The sequence below is a fragment of the Vanessa atalanta genome, chromosome 17 (genome assembly GCF_905147765.1).
Source record: "Vanessa atalanta chromosome 17, ilVanAtal1.2, whole genome shotgun sequence".
Lineage (NCBI taxonomy): Eukaryota > Metazoa > Arthropoda > Insecta > Lepidoptera > Nymphalidae > Vanessa > Vanessa atalanta.
The window spans coordinates 5,933,466-5,954,555 of NC_061887.1; the positions used below are offsets into that span (position 1 = coordinate 5,933,466).

At 31.0% G+C, this 21,090-nt stretch overlaps 1 long non-coding RNA gene across 1 annotated transcript in view; it reads left to right on the top strand.

Annotated features, from left to right (window-relative positions):
* Positions 1–1,166: 1,166 nt before the first annotated feature.
* Positions 1,167–21,090, top strand: part of LOC125070507 — an 85,497-nt gene continuing 65,573 nt past the window's right edge. The window contains exon 1 of the long non-coding RNA XR_007119884.1: positions 1,167–1,221. This is a non-coding gene — a long non-coding RNA (uncharacterized LOC125070507). The remainder of the gene's footprint in view (positions 1,222–21,090) is intronic.

Genomic DNA, 21,090 nt, shown 5'->3' on the forward strand with positions numbered 1-21,090 from the left:
ACTACGGACAAATTACTCATGAAATGGGCAAGATGGAGAGATTTAGTTGGACATACAACGTAGTTCACCCTACAGCGAGGTAGATGATCTGAATAAATGTACGAGATCTGATTGACCGAAAAATAAGGCGCAACTTATGAGCTTTATGTTAGTATAACGATCATGAGGAATTTATTTATTTATTTTCTTTAAATATACCTTTAACTGTTAAGGAACTTCCAGCCATTGCAACTAAACAGCCAAGTAAAGTAAATAGTCCACAAAGCACCATTAAATGTTATAGAGTATAATCAAAGCCAATACATAAGTCGACAATAACAATACTTATCCTGTTAAGCCATTGAGAGATATAAAGAAAAGCATTGTAGTACATTCCCGTAGTTAAGCCATCTCTTTCTAATTGCTAACGATAGTTGCAACGGAGAATGGGAGCAATTAAAATCTAGGTCAAGTGTAGGTCTTGGATGGAATAAAATCCTTAATTCCTAGGATAAAATCATCATCTGAATTGTACATAGAAGTTTTCTTATACTACTAAAATTCTAATTAATCTCAGGTAAAAAATCTCTAATGATTGTAAGCCTTATTTATTTTTGGCATATCATACACAGCACGATCCACATATTTTGAATTATATATGTCATTTATATAATAAATCATATATATACCCTAACCGTCCAGATTTACTATGGTCAAAATTCAAATTTACTTCATAAATTTTTTTAAGCCAATACTTTACAATACAATCAGGATCAATCCAAGCGATACTTGTGCTGTGCATTGTATGTATTCACGTCTTATTATTTAGTTGATAAAGCTTAATATTGTGCAGCACAAAAAAATACTTAGATTATTGATTATTTTTTAAATTTCAATCAGGTTAATGTCATTACGCTCTTGAATGCCATCATGTCCCCTCTCCGCCTCCGTTGTCTTCTCCCTTCTTTGTGAATGCACACTACACACGCAAACAACATTTTTTTTTCCTCCAATTTATTCGTTTAATTATAAATTGCTAATTCAGTACGATTGAATTTACTAATTTATATTTTACTTTCAATCTTTATATCTACCGGGCATTTGGCATACCAAAATTAAAGAGATACAAAAACATAAAAAAATAAAATAAATGAGGACTATGTATATAAAAGAATTTTTTTCCTTACAGATTCTTCCAGCATAACAAAGAAGATTGAAAATATATGGACGATTACATAGAAGGTAAATGGCGTATAAACACTCAAAATTAAAATTACAACGATAATAACAAAAAGTTATATAGTAAGTTATTAAGTTCAATCATATATTATAAGCCTTTATTATACTATACATAGTTATACATATTTATCGTATGAACTAAGATAATGAAGGAATTCATCCCTTTTAACTTTTTCTTAAAAATAGAAATTGATTTACTCGTGCGAATGATTTCCTTAATCTCGCTCCATTAACACTTTAGTTGTAGGAACAGATCAGTTAGAAAAGATACGCAATAAACATAAGTTGCAAATTTAATATGATTTAATGGCTTTATATAATAATATCTTAAGCAATTGTAAATTTAATATATCAATATAAAAATATCTTAAAATCAATATATTAACATAAAAAATATGTTATTTTAAAAACAAAAATTCCAAATCATAGAGAAGTAAGATATCATGAAATATTTTACGTTCAAGGTTTACATACATTTTATTAAATTTCAGAAAGTTTTTTTTAATCGACAGATTAAATTTGACTTCAAATTTCAAATTGAACGTCTGGTATATAAGTGTAAAATTTTCACTTAACTAAATTTATATATTTGTAATTTATAAATTCTCATTATTTTCATGATAGAATATCATTTCAAGGATAGAATATCAATTCAATTAATAATGACTCAATTGAGCCGTTATTTTAAAGCTTTTTTCTTAATATATTCGACTGATATGATGTGAGACTGACATTATGAACTAATACATAGTATTATAAATATATATCTCAACTTTTAACAGAGTATTAAAGTAATATAATATGCAATGACTACACTTTTTTGACTCAAAATAAAATTATCGCGGACGGAGCGAAGACGCTAGACCACTTAAGTTCTCTCTTAATACTCCATTTTCTTTAACTTTTTCTTAAAGTTTTAATAAACCGCTATAGAAGTTTTAGCGTTCGTTCAGACATGCGCGAAACCGCGCGATTACAAACTCTGCGTTACAATTACGGTTACGCTACGGTTACGACAGCGGCGGTTAGTAAGCGATTGCTGTGTTTTGACATTTTATAGATGAAAACAAAACAACAAAAAACCCATATTATGTTCCACTAACATTACTAGGTATTCAAAATTTAAATTATCTGGGGATCGACAGAATTCGCGCGGTAGAGCGCAATCACAGTTTTTTACACAAAAACAAAAAACGATTATTACATTTACTCTCGAGAAAATGATAACAATAATAAAAAAGAAGGATTTTTTTTAAACTAAGCTCTTCTAGTCTTCAGTAACTAAGAGAGAGAGAGAAAATCGTTTTAAAAGTACATATGCAACGTTGCTCTTTCAAAGAACTTAAGTACAAATAGATACATTCTGTTTTCAATAAAATCCACATTTGAATATTATTCAGTCACGTCGACAGTTGAAATAGAATTAGCATTTTGATTGAAGTTTAGAGAAAGATGTTTCTTCCTTAAGATTTCAATTGTAATTGAAAAAGATCTAATAATAGATCGGCAGTCGAAGCCACACTAAGTCGTTTTATTGACACAGCAAGCTAAACAGTCTACGGTTTGTTTAATATCGGAACTGCAGGTAAGATTACCTAATATATTTTCTTTCGTTTGGAATTATTTCTATTTATCTACCTTTAGAACAATTGGAATACTTCTCGGGGTCCTTGCCGGAATAAAAAAAAAAAAGTAGAACATTATTAATGTTTTCGATTTAATAACAATTCTCTCCGCAGTTTCAAACAAACCCATTTCGTAATATTATATTATTTGTTTACCTCGTATCAAAATAAAATTAAAATCAAAATATAAGTACTTTATTCAAGTAGGCTTTTACAAGCACTTTTGAATTGTCATTTTACAAGCTATTAAGTGAATCTACTATTAATAGAAACAAACATTAGCAGTACATTTATTATAAATAATATTTACGAATTACCAAATTGAACAGCCAATTATGTAGAACGTTTCACGTTATCGACAAACAAAAATAAACTTTAAACGTATCTGATAGAGTAGATAATTTGATAGCAAAAAAATCTTATTTGACTTTCAATATCAAGTATCGTTATCATCAATTTGGGCCGGCGTTTATTACGTGCCGAATTACTTCGACTGTAAACTAATGGAATTAGTCTAATCAAAGCTATCAAACTATGATCAGGGCTTGGCTACGATTTTTAGGGCATCAAAACCTTTTAGAGCAATGACTATGCCGTGACAGAATTTCATCCAAGCCTTGCTCTCATTTCATCCCAATGTTTACTTCCACAGACACAAGATACATTTCTATATATATATATATATATATATATATATATATATATATATATATATATATATTGTCATATAAATTCATACATTTGCAATTGATGTTATCATTAAACTCAGCCATCCAGAGGATTATCACGTTTCAACTGTCAAATAAACGGACATTTTGTTAACTATGTGTCATGTCCAACGGTTTATATAATAGATTCATTTCAATAGCATATGATTGAACAATCTAAATATACTGAAATTAGTCGATTGTTCCATTAGGATTGAACTGAAGTTGGCGTATTACCTAATATGAATTAATTTCCTAGTTACAATAGAACAATGGAATGTTCAAATGGTGCAAATAATTTGACGGATATATTGTCAAATGAATCACCTCATTGGTTTTGGATATTTTAAAATGCACTAAATTCAACAAGGTCCTATCGACCAAAGTTCGATCTACGAGAATTTCCAACGATAAAATCTTAGTACGAGCCCGAAGTAATCTCATTGAATATTGATAATTTAAACGGTTGCAAGGAAACAGTTGAAAATAACAGCCAACGTGCCCAAACAAGTTTTAGTACTTATTAATTCAGCGTTGTTGTTGTTTCTGATAATATCAAGGCCAAATAAGGTTGGAAACTGTTTTGTTTACTTCTCTAAAATATTTCATTATATTATATACTAGCTTTGCCCGCGACTTCGTGTGCGTTTGAATTTAAAAAGCGTGACTTTATTATTATTTTACATATAATTCTAAAATAAAAGTAGCCTAAGTTACTCCTTATTACATCAGCTCTGCCAGTGAAAGTCCCGTCAAAATCGGTCCAGCCGTTCCTGAGATTAGCCGAAACAAACAGTCAGACAGACAGACAGATAAAAATTGTAAAAAATAGGTATTTCGGTATATGTACCGTGTATACATACATATGCATTTAGTAAAACGCGGTTATTTTAATAATACAAACAGATACTCCAATTTTATTATATGTATATAATATATAAATCTATAATAAATATTTTAAAAAAATCGTTATCGCTATCTGTGACCGTTACTGAATTTACATACTGAATCTTGATAAAAAAATGCTGTAATAGCTACGCCCCTCGGTTTCACTCGAGTTACATTTGTATTATACAAGTATCATTCGGTTTACCATATCGTTTGACATTTATGGTTACTGCTCGCTCCTAGGATCGTAGCATAAAGTTATAACCTATAACATTCCTCAGTAAACGGACTACCTAAAGCTAAATAACTTATCAAAACGGACTTCTAGTTTCTGGAACTGGTGCCTTCAAATTCTGCACTTTTATACTTAATGTTTAAATATAGATAAAACATATTAATTATTATTTTTATTTTAACCAGTTAGACAAATTGACAACCTTATAGTATGTCACCACCATTTAAACCGAAGTTTTAAACATTTATATTATTAATGTACCACCACAACCTTGGGAACTAAGATATGGTTTAGTCATCGTTCAAAATATAACATAACATTTGTTAGTATTGCTATTATAGAAAAATATTTATAGCAAAATTATAAGAAAACAATATAGAGACTTGCAATAAAACCTCTAAGCCGGTCCTTGCACGTCTGATTACCACATTATTATAGAAGCCATAGACAAGACTTAGTATTCAATACCGGTGATCAAAGCAGGCGGTTTTGCGGAAAATTTGAGTTAATCTGTCAAAGTATGATACCTAATGCTAAATTACATTATTGATTTTGGTGTCTCTGAGCTATTAATAACTTCGATCAATGATATTTTTTTTATGACGTCAATTATTTTTTTTAAACTTTCAAATATTACCCGTGCCGACATAGTAGTTTTTTTTTTATAAAATAAGTTATGTGCAAACGTAACAATACAGATTCAACTGACGTATACCCGCGTTTTTAATACACGCTTTTATTCAAATATCTCGTAAACTAGTAATTAAAAGCTAACTATTAACATAACAAGCTTTAAATAATATATTATGTGTTTTGATTAGAGTTTATTCGCTAAGAAGTAAGTTGAACTAAATTAATCAATTATAATTCTTCTTTTTAATTGTGTTCATACCAGATAGGTTCCTTCCAGAAGAAATTATCTTAATTATTTTAAAAACCGCATCAAAACTCCATTGATCAAAAGAAGCTAATAGTCATAAAAGCTGAACAAATTTACATTTAATTTAATTTAAAGGCGACTTTTTTTACAAAGAATCAGGTTGGTGTAATGTTTCTATATATAGTTGGCGCTTACGTTGGTGTATGATATTGTTTCAGTTATATACTTTGAGAAAAAAAAAAAAGAAATCTTTTTAGATAATGATTTAAGCGACTTCGGACATATTTAAGAAACCCAAATCATCCACAGTATATGTTATCGAATCAAATAAACATCCTATATTAAATATAGAAGCATCACGCATACCATTTATGGTCAAATTAAGAAATACCACCGGTTTGGAAAATCAAATATCCTGAAAACGGTAAAATAAAAACAGCGGTTTTTTTATTCAATTTGTGATTGGTTACATTAATTCTATGTTACAAAGTAATAGCCGGGAGGCAACCGTTCAGTCCTCAAGGTATGCTATCAACAATGAACTCACCGATTATTAAACTTTTGCACAAGCGTTCCTTTATATATATTTGTTTAATTGGCAGCATATATTTCACAAGTGCGTAAACCTCAGTGAATACAATTATTCCTTTACTCTCAATCCGATTGGACTACAAATCCTCCGCGATCACAGTCATATATTTTTAATTCAATTGAAACGTTTAAATATTACAATACAATAAAGCCCTAAAATTTACGTCAATTAATTTATTTCGTGACAATATAATCCAACGCTAACCTGAATTGAAAACATTGGCTTACATGATACGATTGCGGTATTCATGTGGTATAAAGCTAGCTTGAATCGGCTTATTAAATCGAATAAAACTTTATATGCCATTGAAAACTAAGACCTGTACTACTAACTTGTTTCTCCAACGTAAAATTAACTTGGCTCCAATGTTATCGCCAACTTTACACAAGATCGAGGTTACGATATGAATTTATAATCATATTTCGAGATTATTTATCTTTATAGTATAATTAATAAGGTAATGTATGTTCATTTGGACTTGAATCGGTTCGGATGGATGTTGATCGGAGAACTGGAACTAATAGTGACTGAAAGCAGTGACAGTTCATTGGGCGGCACAATTGTCGGTGCAGTAAACGCATTTTGCGTGTCGATTATTGGTAGATTCCCAAATGCATGGCCTGTTAACGACATATCTGAACAACTTTGTTCCACAGACTCCTTCTAGTATAAAAGAAATGAAACAATGACAACGATAATAACTAGCATACAAACACAAAGCACATTAAAATCAATACTTTCCCGGATTAGAACAAGCGATCCAAGTATACCAATAGACCATCTCGGTTGCGGTATCTGCCGGATCTTCAGTCTTACATCTGTAAAACTTCGAAATTGATGATTATTTAAAAAAATTTTGGTGGAAGAAAGAGGGAATGACGTCATATCAGAGTGTCATGAGTGTTTGCCGTCACGGTATACAAACCGGTCCTTTCCCCAAGGTATCCCAATAGATGCTACTAAAATTGCAAACTTTATACATTTTAAAATGTTTTATGATTTTTTTCTTACAAGTTGCGAATAATTAGTTACAATCTATTTAAATTAAATTAAGTCTACGTGGCTTAAAGAATAACGATTTCATCGAACTTAAAATTAGCAAGCGACTAATATTCGGTAATAATTCCTCCGACTAGCGCAATCAACTAGTATCTGGAATCCTTTGATTTCCATGTTCTAATTAACATAGATGAGAGTTTACTAACATTATCTAAGCCTGATTATTATTAGAAGCGGTTGATTCATAATTGTTCACCTAGAATTAACTTTAAGAATCAATTCGCTTTTTTTTAAATACATCATCTTATAATTTACATTATATTCTCATTATACACTTAATGTTATTTTAATTATACATGTAACTTCATCCTCAAAAGGGCGAGGAGACCTTTGACCAACATTGTTACTTTTCTTTAAATTGTCATCAGGATCTCTAATTGACCATTTGCTTTCCAATTACAAACGTTTAAAAAAAAGATGAAGCTAAAACGAAAATTCATCAATGTAATATATAAATAATCATCATCAGCCAATCGTAATCCAGTGCTGGATACAGGCCTCTCCCTAGGATACAGCCTCGAGAATCTCAATCACTACCAAAAGATTATCACATCGCTCACCATGTATCATCTCATCACTGGGCACAAATTTAATTATTCCTCTAGACTATACACCAGAAAATAGGTGGAGCAATATGCTACGAGACACGTACATGTTCTCAATAACTACGTAGAATGTCCTCAAGACAAATGTTGCGGAACCCTTGTTATGGTCTACAGTATAGTCAGTATTTAAAAAAATGTCGCCCGTGGAGGTTGCGGCGATTAATACTGTGTGTATACTTATTCCGGGATTAATTAAACGTGACGTAGCACCATCTTACGGGACAAATTGAAGCACGTTATACGATTATATTCGGTAAAAAGGCGCAACAATGACGCCGGATTGGTGCGGTCGCTTGCGGAGCGGAAGCAAGCAACATATTTCGAGCGACGTAAAATGTTGCGGGACGCTGTACAACGTTGACGCATCTCGTAGGTGTAGTGTTGCACGTCATGCTATGGATCAAAATGAACCCTAGTGTATTCATCGCTTAACACACACTTAAATATAAGACACTGAGCACAAAATTCGTTGTTGTTTAACTGGTTTTAAACCCAAAATCTTCGGTTAATATTCACGTATCTCGACGACATACGCATTAATTTTAATAATTTTATTACAATATGAATAGAATTTCAGTATTAACTAAATATTATAAAACACGCCAACATTTCAAATACCTATTATAACTTTCAAAACAGAAAGCCATTGTTTGAAATTTAGTTTTGCGTAATATAATATTCTGAGTCTTGAGACATGGACAGAAGCGTGCATCTAATTTAAAATTTATAACAAGTTTTTCTCACTGTGAGATTATATACAACTATATTTCTCTGACACTATAAGCTCTTAAATCTCGCTTACTGTATTTAAAAAACAATTGGTTTTGCTTATTTAAGCGAATGTGAATATATCTTCACTCATTGCATTAACCCAATTACCCGTTATTTATAACCTACTATAATGGGCTATTTGACTGGTTTGTAAAATCCATTTTATATTATTTAGTAGTGATTCAGGAACCCAATAAAAATAGTTTTTTTTTTTTAAATTCTAGTACATATTTGCTGAAATATAACAAATCAAAATTTACATATTTAAATAGTGCGCGAAAACGCTACTTCGACAATATGGCGCTGCAATGGCGTCGGTGACGTCACTTGCCTGTATTGTAATCTGTGGCACATATAATCCACATACAGTAGGCAAACCAGGTTAACAAGCAAGTGAGCCCGACCAATCCAAAGCCAATCCACCAAAAGTGGATTTTTATTTATGGATTTTTGAATAAATTCATTATTATTTTCAACTTTCGTTACTAAATAACCATTTTTAAACTCATATATACTGATTACAATAATTGACACTTTATTTTTCGCATTATATACTTTCTTACCCTTCAAACTGGAATACACCAATGCTACCTTTTGCTGTTTGGCGGTAGAATATCTGATAAGAGGGTGATACCTAAACAGATGGAAGCCACAAAGCCCTACCACCAATTTAAGTATATGTCTGTTAGTATCAACGAATGTTTTTAATCTATATCTATATCTGTGCTACTATATAATTCTGTAGAGTCTGTCCGCGCAATCAATTTTTTGTGTCGAATTTCGTCATAATTACTCGTTTTATAAATCACTGACATCAGTTTTACCATTTTTGAAATTTTTGTTTGTCCGTCTCTTTGTATGTCCCGCTGAAACTCAAGAACGGTTAAACCGATCTTTATAATAATTAGTATACTGTAAAAACATGTAATTGAGCAAATGATAGAATATATATCTATATCTATCAATATCATCATTAATAAATATATTCAAAATAAAAAGTATGGCTTCCATTTACCATCGTCATCTATATCAGCCTGAATTAGTCCACTGCTGCACATAGGCCTCCCCCGAGGCGCGCCACTCCCATTTATAATAATAATTATGATTATTATAAATTACTAATTTTAAATAAATTTTAAAACGCCCAGCGAAACCGGCGGGTAACATCTAGTTATTATTATAAATATATTTATTCATTCTTAATTTTTACTTTATTTTGCACACCGTGTTTTTGTGAGTATCTTAAGGTGGATGCATTATGCATTATTTTTTATAAAATAAATAAAGTATATTTTGATTATTGTCGATAATATATTGTAAAAAAATTGTATTTCGCCTATACACTTTTGATAAAATTTTAAAATCAAGTACCCCAAAACAGCTTCAGTAGGACAAGCAATCAATAAATGTTATATATTTTTCAATTATTTAAATATAAAAATAAATTAATTCTAAAACATTTTTGTTATATATTATGTACACACCATCAGCGTAATCTATTCTAAGAAAATAAATTACAAGCTAGAACTTTGATAACCAATTCAAGGCAGAAAAAGTAATGATTATTTCAACGTAGCCTGAAATAAAATCTTTAACAATATTAATCGAATAAAAAACGTACTGGAATTAAAAAAGAAAGAACCAATAGTACAGAATCAATTAACCTCAAAATAAACGAAACAGAATAACGCCACTGTCAGGCTCTGTCGAGTCCTGCGTTGAACACCTAACAATAAGCTTATCAAGCGAAACCACAACATACATGACTACGAGTTGCAAATATACATTATTGTTACTATTTAAATAAACTGACTGCGTCAATCGATATAAAATTATTGTATCTATTAGTAGTATGGTATTTTATAAACACATATTATTGCATTATGTATGAAGGTGCTAAATTGTATAACTGTTTACCCAAAAATATAAAGGACGCAAAAACGATGGCTAATTTCAAAAAATTACTTAAATTCTACATTACTAGTAATCATAACATTCTAAGTTAAATTATTTAATAAATAAAAATATATGTCCAAAATTATATTTAGGAACCTTAAACTAATATAGATATTTACAGAACCGATGTTATTAAATTACTGTACAATACAATACATATCAAATATTTTTTAACATTATATCAAACTCCTAAATTTCGGTATGTTAACACTTCCAGTTGCAACAGTTCTTTGTTTCTATGCATCGAGTGTACCGTAAGAATTGTCGAACTACCCAACAAAATTTTTATAATTGTATTATTGTTTTTTAAGTGAATGTAAATTCTTTTAAATAAAGTTCTTAAGCCCGAAATTAATCATAAAAAAATTCAACAGCCCATACGAGCATTTAAACAGTTGAGTTTCTATTTTGACCCTTTTTTTCTATCAACTGGGCCATCAACTCCAAGAAACAAAAGGAGCGATAATAAAATACGAAATGTTGATAGCAACTAGGCTACTAATGGACGCTCTAATCACTTGATTGGAGTACTTACTCCAAATGGATTTGCAAACAAATATCAAACAGTAACGTAATACTATTAGCAGAGTCAATTTAAAGAAAGGAAATTTGGAGGATAAATGTTGAAACTCGACCTTAGCTGTGATAATATTTAATATGCATGTCGGCATAAAAGAACATCGACTTGTGTTGAAACGAGTTGATTCTACCTCCAATAGATGCTTTACAACAAAGTAAATTATATACAAAAAACTATCATTATCCGACGGTTTTCTGCTGTAATATCCACCAACTCTCATCCATTAGCAGCGGCAGTGAGGTGGGTCTAACAAGGTCATTTCACAGAAGAATTTCTCATAGAACATAGGTATGCCTAAAAACGATTATTTAAATATTCATCACCTATCGTATCGAGGGCAACAACTGCAAAGTCAAATGTCAATAAAACGTACAAAAACATACATATAACTATAATTAACGTTACAAAGTATTATGTAAATTTTACGTACGAAGAGGTGTATTTGTTCAGAGAGCGTTCTTGTGTTTAAATTCGTGATCATTTCACTTGGTTTGACATTAAAGGAACACAGCCGGTAACACATCAAGCAGCAGCTGTGACCGTTAGACGTTCACATCCTGTCTCCGTGATCTCTATTAAATCTGTTCTTGGTTTTCGTATAAATGTCGCACAAGAACATTATGGAAATAGGCTAAATACATGTATAAGTAGAGTAGCCTGTAGAGTTTTGGTAATATATGAATTTTATCTTAGTGCCATGAAGATCATATTATTGGAAAAGACTAATTACTGTGTTTCCTGCTGGTATTTCTCGATAGAATATACATTCTGAAAAGGTGATACCTTTAAATTAAAATATTTTTTTTAAAATGGTGATTCAAAAGTTTGTGCAACAGTCTATTTAAATAAAGTATACGTAGATTAAAACTTAAAGAAAAATAATATCCTTTAAATGTCCCACTGTTAGATTTAAGTCTCTTCCCATTTTGAGGAGATGGCCTGGAGCTGAGAACAAGCTTATATCACGCCCACTGCTGAATATACATTTGGTAAATTTACGAGTACGAGATAAATAATAAATTCAACTTAAACCCATAATCACCGCTTCAGATTCACGTATCACCAAGTCTTACTAATTGATTAATTTGATTTCTATAAAATTCCTTCACATTTATGTACTTTAAAAAAATTGATTGAATACAACGCACCGCCTTAACAAGAAATATTATGGAAATATGGTGAGTACTAAGGAAGGATTTTTCGAAATTCACAAGGAGATGCATTTGAAGATTGGAAGGGAATTTCATGAAAACTTACATATGGGATGAAAGTTTGCATAGAAATTTATAATTTTTAAAGTTTAGACTTCTTTTTATGAAGATAGGACTCTTTTAATAGCGTTTTGAACATATTTTATCTGAGTAAAATTGAGGATGAATGTTTGTATTGGAACCTACCATTTTTATTTTTGGGATAAAGTTTTAAATGGTTATTTTGCTTCAGTTTATGAGTAGCCATCTAAAGCAATTTAAAACAAAATGTTTAGATTTTTGTTAAAATGATGTAAGAAAAGTCGTCTGTAATTTATGAAATTCTACATATGAAAATTGTCGTGTAGGCGACGAAGATTAGCAAAGAGCCTATTAAGAAAATTAGATCCGTTTTTGAATGTTCCTTTGGGAAATCCCATCGGTTACTTATATTAGAATTTTGACATCACTTGTGTTCATAGCTGGATTCTAGTACACTATTTTTATTGTTAACTAGTTAACGCCTGCGGCCATTTCTCGGGAATTATGGACCCCACGTGTTGAGTCGTATAGGTATGCATTAGCAGCCCGTAAATGTCCCACTGCTGGGATAAAGGCCTCCTCTCCCTTTGAGGTGAAGGTTTGGAGCATATTCCACCACGCTGCTCCAATGCGGGTTGGCGGAATACACATGTGGCAGAATTTCTTTGAAATTAGACACATGCAGGTTTCCTCACGATGTTTTCCTTCACCGCCGAGCACGAGATGAATTATAAACACAAATTAAGCACATGAAATTTCAGTGGTGCCTGCCTGGTTTGAACCCGAAATCATCGGTTAAGATGCACGCATTCTAACCACTGGGCCATCTCGGCTCAGGTTGGTATAGGTATTAGGGATTAAAATTAATTTATGTGCAATCAATCTTCATGCCAAATTTCATTTCCCAATCAGCCATTCTGGCGCGATTGAGTATCTAACTTCCGTCCCACAAAAGTTTACATTTACAATATTAGCAAATTAACCTAGCTTTTTATATCTACTTGATATATTTTAAACATCTAAAAAAACCGCATGATAATCGATGTCCACTTTAGTTATCATTTATTTGATAATTTACTAAATAGATAATGTTATCGGGATAGCTTAGCAAGTTAAATTCAAACATTGAATGTTTATTTCTGTTTCAGACATCAATATTCATAGGTGCTTAAAACTTTGAAATAGAAAATATTTTTGTAACATTCGATTTAAAACATCTAGTCAGAAGCAACTGATAATAAAGTCACAAGCATACGGTAAAAGAGAATCAATTAATACTTACAATTTGGATTATACTAAAATAGTTAATAAATTTTATGAAACTGCCATTAAGGTCGATACTACAAACATGCGGTAAAATATATACGATTGAAATAGTATGGTATTAAATAATTTAATATAGGTTTCAAAATTTCAAAAACCGACAATAAACTCGCATTACAAAGTTAAACATAATGGTACAGAAAGCAAACGCCAAATTATAATAAAAAAGCAATACACCGATTACTATAAATACGAATAAATTAACCTGTTACAAAAATATATTGTCTCATAAAAAATATTGCTCCTATTATTCGTAGCTTTTTTGTATCAAACGCCAATGAAAGCTCCATCGACGGACAATTAATTTTAACTGGCAATTTCAACTCTGTGCTACGATTTTCAGCTTCGTATGACATGAATTGTCAATTTTACGACACATATTAGGTTTTTAGGTTTTACAGAAACAAAATAAAATAGAAATTGTTTCAAAAATATTTTCATTTGATGACGATATTTTTTGGACTGATGAATGGCTTCGTCGTCTTTCCGTCTGGATGGGTATTGTTGTGCTTCAGTCTGAGGCATGAGTTAGTTAGTGTAACTACAAATTTAGTAGCGTATTGGCGATGGCTAATATTTCTCACAGTATCACAATGTCTATGGGTGGAGGTGACCACTTACCATCTATTGACCAATAGATGGTAAGTGGTCAATTGCATGTCTGCCTTATCTAATTTTACATTAAATAAATAAAAATATTTTAAAACTTTCACTTTAAGAACTAAGGTAATAACAATTCTAGACCTCAATAACTTAAAAATTGTGATGTTCATTATGATTGAATAATCAATTGAATAATGAGGTTAACAATTCATTCATATCTAAATGTTTAAACGTGTTTTTTTTTAATTCGGTAAAAATATTTTAATTGGATACGATCGCTTTTTATTGCTTAAGAAAAAAGTAGTTCAATATCCTTTTTTCTGTGATCGAGTTTGTTTTTATTAAAAAATATCTCATCATACCTTTAATACTAAATTATAATATTATATTTATTAAATAATAAAAAGTATAGTGAATATATCCATAGTAATTTACTTACGGCTTACCATTGCAAAGCAATGCAATACGATTTCATATCCAAATGGACTACGTTTTAGACTTCGTATAAAGATAGCTTAGTGCTGAGTTCTTCATTTAATTCATTCTTTCAACGTTCGAATTGCAGCAGAATTTTAACGTTTCTGCTTATTTTCAAAGATAAAGTGCATTCAAGAAATCGCTCGAAGTTAAAGATGATGTCTGTTTGAGATTAATAAATATCGTAATTCGCTACTAGATGGCGCTGCAACAAATCAATTTTATTTTATTTATTTAAAAACCTACATTAAGTATATTTTACAACTAATAAGAAAGACAGAGTGTTCGCAAAATTCACTTATATGTATATCAATTGAAAATGTACAAAAAATTACAAATTTAAAAATGTAAGCTGATTTGTATTGTATATTCCGAATAGTGATCGATAAGTTCTTTCTAAAAGCACAGTGTGGATCGGGAAATATATCCGTACCAAGATTTCGATATTTCGTTATGCTTATTACATATGCTGCTAATGAGAGATGGATATCCGAGACAAGTTTTCGAAAGGGATGTGAAATCATTTTCGATATACAAGAACGGGGATCTCTACACTGAACTGCTATTTACATGCGATCGAAAAGTTTTCGACGATCTCCGTGGTCGAGAAGTGTGTACACGGTTTTCATCGGTACGCCAGTCCGAGGGTCCGGGTTCGATCCCCGGCCGAGTCGATGTAGGAAAAGTTCATGAGTATTCTATGTTGTCTTCGGTCTGGGTGTTTGTGGTACCGTCGTTACTTCCGACTTTCAATAACACAAGGGCTTTAGCTACTTACGTTGGGATCAGAGTAATGTATGTGATGTTGTCCAATATTTATTTATATTTATATTTACTATTTTATGTAGGAAACAAAGACAAAGATATTCACGTCTGCTTTCAAACTATTCAACCGTTAGTAATACAATAGTACATACAAATTTAGGCCGTCTTACGGAACCCATTACTACTATATAAATAACGTATTTTATTAAAATAATAGTACATTAGTAACAACATAAAAAGTGACTATTGTTCCTTATAATAATATCAACAGGGCATTTAACAAATTGTTGTACCTATGTATATTTTAAACACAATTAATCAAAGAAATATATTATTTATTTATAATATAAAAAGATTTAACATTTTTTCATACAAGTATTATTAAATGAAACTTACAAATAAATCTCATAAAATAATATTTTCTCCACATCCTAGAACTAACTTCATATTCCAGAGCCCGTTATTACTTTAATCTAGATTAACTTTTTATCAGCGAAGTGCACTTTGAATAAAGATTGTTTTTTTCATCTTTTAAGTTTTAATATTCATTATGTATTTATTTCCTTATAGAAAGTCATTCAGGAGGCACAATTTTCCATACTAGATTAGGTAACTGCACATAGCGTACCGTATTTAATCTAAATATATGTAAGTGAATAAATTGACAAAAAGGCATTTAGGTAGCCTCGCGAGCTAATATGTCATATCCCTCTTGTCTGTAATTATACTGGCACACTCGCTCTTCTGTATGGAATACAACAACAGGGCTAGACCGTGAGTTTAGGGGGCCCTGGGCTAATACTACTTATTGGCCCACCTATATGTACACCTATATACACACCTGAATGTAGACTTGAATTAAATAAATTGAATGGGTTTGTTTAATTGCAGAATTACTTGCAGGAATACGGGATTAAATGCAGCATACGATCTGTTTAATTTAATAAAATTTGGTAATTTCGCATTATCGTCTATTTTTCATTTTGACTTGACTTAGGAGGACCCTTGATCCACGGGGCCCTAGGCTGAAACCCAAAAAGCCATATGGTTGATCCGGCCCTGAACAACAATACAAAGTATTACTATTTTTAGGTAGACTATCCAAAGAATATGTGAATGGTTCTTACCCTGTTTTGCACAAAGTCCTACTATCAAGTAATTTATTATTTCAATTGGCTCAGCTTATTATTTTCAGCTTAAAACTTCATCGGAAGCGGATCCAAGTAGGAGTTTAAACTTTCTGAAGTAATTACTAGCCCGCTATTGAGATAAACGGTCGTTTAAAGTTAAAATCTTTAACCAATATTAAAACAACTATATCCACTGTGGATTAAAACAATTATTATTTTAGATATTATGTGAATATGACTGCACGATGACTTTATTTTTACATACAATTAATTAGTAAAGATTCTAGTCTAGATTCAATTGTTTTATTTCCAATGTACTAAAATCGCTTGGTTGTTTTGGTTGAAAACTATTTATTCTATTTTACACTGTAATATCTAGTTAAAAATGGCTATCATAATTCAATTAATTGTTTTTATATCAATTACTACTGGCTAAATAAATAAATGTTTATGTTAATAATTACGTTTAAATAAAGAAACTTTTTTTAAATTAAACCTATTTAGTATTTTTAGAATTAAAAAAAAAAACACTTCACTATTTTTAAATATGGAACGAAGGAAAACACACAAACGGTTTTAATGCATTTTAGCCTTTACATTCGTAGCCTTCGCTACAAAAAGCATCTCAAAAATCGAATTACTAGTGCTGCGTTGATAATTTAATACTATTATATTATGAATCCATAAAAAAGCTTTCAAGTATTTAAACTGTGCGCGTACACACTTTAAAAAAAATCCTATAAAATACATTAGAAATTTATGCCTTTATCCAAATCTAAACTATTAGATATTGTAATATTTGATATATATAAGGCGGGTACACTCACGCAAATCAAATCGGCCAGATTCTTTAGTTTATTGGAGGATGTTTAAGCAAAATTCTTAATATAGTTTTTATTTTAAGTAGTGATTAATTATTTTAAGTATAAAGAACTTTTCTCTTTCGCTCAAATTTTTCGTGCGTTTGCATCCTCCGTCATTTATTAATATAATTCTACACGATCTTATATTTAATATATAGAAATATCATATGAACGACGAGTCCTCGCACACATACAAACAATCTTACAATACAAGCGACAGATCTTTTATATTCTGTCAAAGACAGAATATGAAGACAGACACAAATTAAGCACATGAAATTCAGTGGTGCTTGCCTGGGTTTGAACCCGGAATCATCTATTAAGATGCACGCGTTCTAACAACTGGACCATCTCGGCTCATGTATGTATAATATAAGCATATTACTCTAGAGAAAAGCCGATAATTTTAACTTAACTTCCCGAAAACAAAAACTTTTTATGTTTTTCATTGTACCCTCAACGTACCCGTGTATAATTTAATATAATAAAATTTGCTTTGCTGTCAAATAATTAAGTTGATAAAATAAGGGTTTTAATAATAATTACCTATGTTTTTTAAAATAATTTTTGTTAATTTGTTAACATACTTTTTTGTTCACCACAAACATAAAATACTTAGGACTAGCACAAAAACAAAATAGAAATAATACTAAAAATAAGAACAAATATTTGATGTGTTGTACAAAGGGCGGACTTATGACTAGGTATTAGCCATCTCTTCCATACCTAATATCTTATTAATAAAAATAAAATATATGTTCTTATGTATGTATGTATATGTTCTTATACTATCTATAAACTTATATGCTATATTACTTTTGACCGATCACCATGACACTTGGTACACATACACAGAAAAGATGACATCTAATACTATCAAAAGAAAAAGCAAAACATTCGATTCGGTACAATAGCAAATTTAAAATAAACGTTAAGGAATGCTTAGCAAATAAGTTTAGAAAATCTAGCTATTCCATTGATGATTACACTATATTGGGAATAAAAACAAAATGTAGAACGAAAATAAAAGGGCTTGTAAAGCGCTTCCTTCAATAATGTAACAGATATTTTCATTTGATACGAAGTTATCATAGAAAAATATTCAAGTAAAAGTCTTTGATATTTCATAAAATGCCCGATGATATTTGAAAGTTACTTTTCCTGTAATTTTTGACAATTCATTTCTCGTTCTTTTGTATCACGGTGAATGGCTGAAGAATTTTCTCATTTTATTTATTAGTGATCACAATTGTATCAAATACATAAAAAATGGTAATAATTTTTATTTGCACGTGCCGTCATTTGTATTAAGTACTCTAAATCAGTAGTATTATAAGCTGACCACTAATTCAATTGGTAGACTACTCGTATCAACTATAAATTATAGAGTTTATTAAATTTAATCAATTTTAATTATGTTTCTATAAGCACAATAGGCCGTGCGGTTTCCGACATAGTTGAACATTGAATCGAGCTACCGCACCTCAATCAATCAGGTGTATTATGAACAGAAATTATAGGAAATTTTGTTTTAAGTTAATTCGCCGATAGTATCAACACTTGATGTGCTCCTGATAGATTTCGGCCACAGCAGTAAATTCTGAACGGAGACTAGCTATCTGCGCACATATTAAAGTGCACATGTTTGTGTGCAAGCAGTACACTTATCAACCAAGTGAACGAGGAATCTGTTATGACAGGAGAGTCAGGTACAGGCTTCTTGTGTTTTACAACTAAGACTGAACAAAACTAACTGTCAACACCAAGATGCCACTGAGAGTTTCTATACTAAAAATTTCAATTACTTTTTTTGGCCGAACGTAAGTTTAATTCCAGGACCTCGGAACATGTAGCTTTATGCGCAAACCATCAGACCAACGAGACATTATATTATAATGTTGGCGAGGAAACCAGAGAAAGTTTTCAAAAGAAGAATTGATTTCAGGGACGTGACTGGTCGAAGAAGAAAGGCAAGTCCATTTTTGCAGAGTTACATCAAACATAAATGGAATAGGTTTAGAAATTTAGACATATATTGAAAATTTACAAGTTAATCCTACAGGGCAGTGCTTGAGCAGTTTTGCCCAAACATTTGGTCATACTGACGATCCGATAGTGTACAAAATGAGGTTTAGTACATCGATTAAAAAAGTTATTTTGAATGTCTTCAAAGCAGGTTGATTCCAAAAAAGGAAAGAAATTATAAAAATCTGATCCAGATATTTAAATTTATTATCCTTATATTTCAGGCGAAACTGCGACATATCTTGCTATTATTTATGACGCATAAAATTTAATTAAGCATAAGGCCTCAATGATAAATGTGTTCGGTATAAGTGGAGCGAGGCCTTCTTATTTCGTATAACACAATAAGTCTTCACGAAGCTTTGACGTGTATTGATGAAGGAGCTAACAACGTTTGAATTTCAAGCATAGATTTCGTACACTTAACTTACATATAGGTCTCATACAATATTGTTTTATCAAAGAAGTTATCATACGTTTGATCAATCAAATATAATGGCATGTTTTAAAAATAAAAAACAAGAGTGTCTTTCGTTTATATATGAGAAGAAATTTAAAAGCAAAATTCTTAGGAATCCGTAAAGACGCTTCAGACGTTTTACAAAAATAAATATTACTAGCTAATTAAGTTTATATATTAAATGGCTTATAGTATATTATTCAATTTTTTTTTATACTAATATATTTGAAAGAATTCAATTTATAAATTTATGTTACATACATATTTGGGAAGATATTATACTAACCCATTTCATCTCCCCGGGCTAAAATGTTGCTATATTATAAGTACATCCCCAGGTTAAAATGTTGCTATATTAAAAATACAATCTGATGAATTGGTAAATCTTTATTAAAAATTAATAATATATTGTATTTATTAGCTGCGTCCCGCGGTTTTCAGTCTCATTCGATACCTAATTTTTATTGACGCTGATTGATCTTTTTACTCCCGGGAAGAAGACTGTATTGTATGGAATGCTTAGTCACTGAAACGATCGCGATGGCTATCTTCTACACAGCTCATTTCTTGAATCTTTCTAACTTGAATTTTCAAACTGGCACACAAAACCAATGCATACAGTACGAACTTAATATAATACTACTTTAAGCAAATAAACATATTATATAAACACGTACTCTTTACATATAAAAATATTTGCAACTATCCTAACCAAACCACACGGCACCACTTTTACATCTTGAATGAAGTTTTTTTTTTTTATAACATTGTTAGGTAGACGTGCAAATACGACACGATACTGGATGTGGCTCACTGCCCAAATACATTGACACCGTAACGATTTTAACCATTCCACACCGCCACGTGGCAATGCGCCACCAAGCGTGAGAACTAAGGTTCTATGTCCCTTTTGCCTCTAGTTGCACTCGCTCACCCTTTAAAGCGGAACACAATAATACTAAGTATTTCTGTTTAAATGTATTTTGCTAAATGATAGCAGCCTGTAAATTGCCCACTGCTGGGCTAAGGTATCTTCTCCCTTTGAGGAGAAGGTTTTGGAGCATATTCCACCACGCTGCTCCAATGCGGGTTGGTG